The sequence below is a fragment of the Coenobita brevimanus genome, chromosome 101, assembly GCF_032717465.1.
Source record: "Coenobita brevimanus isolate Jiangsu-jjx chromosome 101, ASM3271746v2, whole genome shotgun sequence".
Taxonomy (NCBI): Eukaryota; Metazoa; Arthropoda; class Malacostraca; order Decapoda; family Coenobitidae; genus Coenobita; species Coenobita brevimanus.
The window spans coordinates 51,589,867-51,593,577 of NC_137054.1; the positions used below are offsets into that span (position 1 = coordinate 51,589,867).

The window sequence follows — 3,711 nt, forward strand, 5'->3', positions numbered from 1 at the left end:
TCATACGGGAACTTACTCAACAGGACGTAATCAATGCCTGATTTATTACCAGATTTTCCGAAGGCGTGAGGACGAAGACTGCCACTATTGTCTTGACTTTTGGCAAAGTTTCAATTCCAGACCATGTCAAAGTTGGCTACGAAATTGTTAAAGTAAGGCCTTATATCCCCAACCCACTTCGTTGCTTAAGGTGTCAATTGTATGCGGACGGTGATAAGACATGTCGGGCTTCCCAGTCAGTGTGTGGCAAATGTGCAACACAGGGACATGATGCTGAACACTGCACATTGGAGACGGTACGTTGTTTTCACTGCAAGGGCGCACACTCCACTTCCTCTAGGGACTGTCCCAAGTGGAAGGAAGAGAAAGAGGTCTGCGTAGTGAAAGCGACTGAGGGCATTTTCTACTACGATGCTAGGAAAAAGGCGAAGGAGTTGCATGCAACTCCCACGCCGAATAGGTCCTATGCTTCGGCGGTAATGTCCCGTCCCGTGATGTGTTCTGTTGAAACACAGACTGACCACACACTCTACTTTTACATCTGAGCCTCCTGTCCAATCCACCTCTCAAACTGACACCCCTGTTGCACCTTCCTACTCTCAGGCTGCTGCTGCCTCTCAGTCAGTCAAGCCTAAACAGAAGCCTGACAACTCTAGTAAGAGTAATATGACCACCCTTACCAAGTCACGACCTCATGTTCTTCCCGCTCCTGGCCCAGCGAGGGAGAGAAAAGGTAGCTCTTCCTCGGTGGAATCTGGCAACCTAGTTATTGACAAAAACATGGAGGTTTCCATCACCAAGCACCGGGATAGGTCCCCCGGAAGTCGCTCCCCCTGTTGGCAGGCGTCATAAAACAACTAAGAGCACTAGCCACCCTCGTAAATCTCAAGCCGCCACATTCAATATATTACAGTGGAATTGTAGAGGTGATGGGAATATTTTACAAAATCTAGCAATCTTGCTTTCCATACACAGGCCAGACGTTGTTTGTTTACAGGAGACGCACCTGGAGGATCATCCTGATCCTCCACAGTTCCAACACTACCACTCGTATAGAAGATATGAAGGTCACGGAGTCGCCATATACACACACAAATCACACCCACAAACGGAAGTGATTCTAAATTCTACTCTGGAAGCTGTCGCGTGCAGAGTAAAATTTAATAACGTGTATCTGTCTATTTGCCAACGGCCATACCATGTTGAGTACACCGCTTCTCGTCCGATCAGCAAAGTTAAGCAACGTTGGGTCTGGTTAGTACTTGGATGGGTGACCGCCTGGAAACACCAGATGCTGTTGGCATAACGTTCTCCCTGCGTGTCAAGCGGGGTTGGTGGAGGATTAGTGCCCCTCCCCGTAAAACAATTAACTCTAAGCCCTTGGCCACCCCGTTTGGGATACATGGCGTCTGGCAATGAATGAATCTGTCTATTTGCTCTTTATACTGTCCTCCACATGGTCTCATTGATAGTGATGCTTTAAATTCATTATTTGAACATCTTCCTGGAAATAAGTTAGTGTTGGGCGATTTTAACCCCCATCACTATCAATGGGGTACCTTGAGGATTGATGGCCGTGGGGAGCAAGTAGCCGACCTAATACTACAGTCCAACCTCTGTCTTCTGAACAATGGTAGAGCGACTCGTGTAGATGATCGTACTGGTAACTTTTCGGCCATTGACTTATCTTTGGCCTCCCCTTGTATACATCAAGATTTCTCATGGGACCCTTATGACGACTCCTTGGGAAGTGATCATTTACCCATCTGTCTTTCTTATACACGCAACATCGTTTCGGACCCTCCACCTCCAAAATTTAACTATAAGAAAGCAGATTGGGGATCTTTCTCAAGGATTACCAATTTAGATATATCTGGGGGGACCATAGATGTTAAGGTCGAAAATTTAACCAAATCCATATTACACGCAGCTGAGGCTGCTGTTCCCAAGACTTCTACAGTTCATGCAAAGCATAGGGCACATTGGTGGACGCCGAATTGCCGACATGCATTAAGGAAACGCAATAGGAGATACAGGATTTTTGATAGTCAGCCCACTGAGGAAAATTTTATTGCATACAAACAGGCACGAGCTGAGGCAAGGAGAATAATAGAATAATATGAAGGGCCAAACGTGACTCCTAGCGGTCCTTTGTGTCCACGGTGACTCATACAACACCATTAAGTAAAGTCTGGTCCACCATAAGAATATTAAATAATAAAGGCCCATACTTCCCTGTCACCACCCTGCAGGTAATAACACCATCAATGACGAGCCCGTGGACGTTGCTAGCATCCTAGCCAGGAGCTTTTCTCATGTAAGTAGCTCAGCCAATTAAGATCCGCGTTTTCAACATCATAAACGCACGGCTGAGCTGCAGATAATAGGCTTTGCCACAGAAGACGTAGACTCCCCGTACAACCAAGACTTTATGCTAGATGAACTGCTCCTTGCCCTTAAATCCTGTAAAGACACCAGCCCTGGACCTGACACCATCACGTACAGTATGATCCAGCATCTTAATCAGGACAGCTTGATTAAGATGGTAGCATTGTACAATTAGATTTGGGCGTCTCGAACGTTCCCAAACTCATGGCACTTTGCCAATGCATTTGACATCCCTAAGGCTTACGATCGAGTCTGGCATAAATCTTTAATTTCCAAACTGCCCTCTTACGGTTTCTATCCTTCTATCTGTGCCTTCATCTCTAGCTTCCTTTCTGGTCGTTCTATTGCCGCTGTTGTAGACGGCCATCGTTCTCCTAGATCTATCAACAGTGGTGTTCCTCAGGGTTCTGTCCTATTCTCTTCCTTTTATTCATCAATGACCTTCTAAGTTGTACATCTAATCCTATCCACTCTTATGCTGATGACTCCACCCTTCACCTTTCCATTCGGTTCCTACAACGTCCATCTCAGCAGTTACTTCAACAAACAAGGGATGAGGCTATGGCACACCTAATGTCTGACTTGGCTCGTATCTCTGACTGGGGTAAAAACAATCTTGTTTTCAATGCATCAAAAACTCAGTTTTTACACCTATCAACCCGACAAAATCTTCCACAGGTATACCCACTAATGTTTAATAATATTCAGCTTAATCCTGGATCATCGTTGAACATGCTTCGGGTTTCATTTACTTGGGACTTATCTTGGAAAGATCATATTACATCTCTTGTAAAAATCTGCTTCCAAGAGATTAGGTGTACTTTGCCGACTAGGTTCCTTCATTACCCCTGTACAATTGTTGACTCTATTCAGGGGTTTTATCCGCCCCTGTGTGGAGTACAACTCTCATGTGTGGGGAGGCTCCCCACATACAGCTCTTCTCAAAAGGGTGGAGTCAAAGGCTTTTCTTCTCATTAACTCTCCTTCTCTTACTGACTCCTTTCAACCTCTGTCTCATCGTCGCACTGTTGCATCTTTATCTCTTTCCTATCGCTACTTCAATGGTCACTGCTCCACTGAACTGTCTGCATGTATTCCTCCACCTCTACGACGGGTGCGTAGCACCCGTCTAGCAGCAAACTCTCATCCCTTTTCTGTCCAACTCTCTAATGCAGGAGTTAACCGTTACTCACAGTCCTTCATTTATGCAACAGGTCAACTCTAGAACTATCTCCCTCTGTCTGTATTTCCTGCTTCCTATGATCTCCAGTCTTTCAAACGCAGTGTGTTCAGGCATCTTGAAATGATCGGAGCTTGAATTTG

The 3,711-nt window shown here is 45.6% G+C and overlaps 1 non-coding gene across 1 annotated transcript; it reads left to right on the plus strand.

Annotated features, from left to right (window-relative positions):
• The first annotated feature begins 1,184 nt into the window (after positions 1–1,184).
• On the plus strand, positions 1,185–1,303 carry LOC145415289 (5S ribosomal RNA). Its single transcript, XR_013900066.1, has one exon. It is a non-coding gene; the product is annotated as a 5S ribosomal RNA (ribosomal RNA).
• Positions 1,304–3,711: the final 2,408 nt, after the last annotated feature.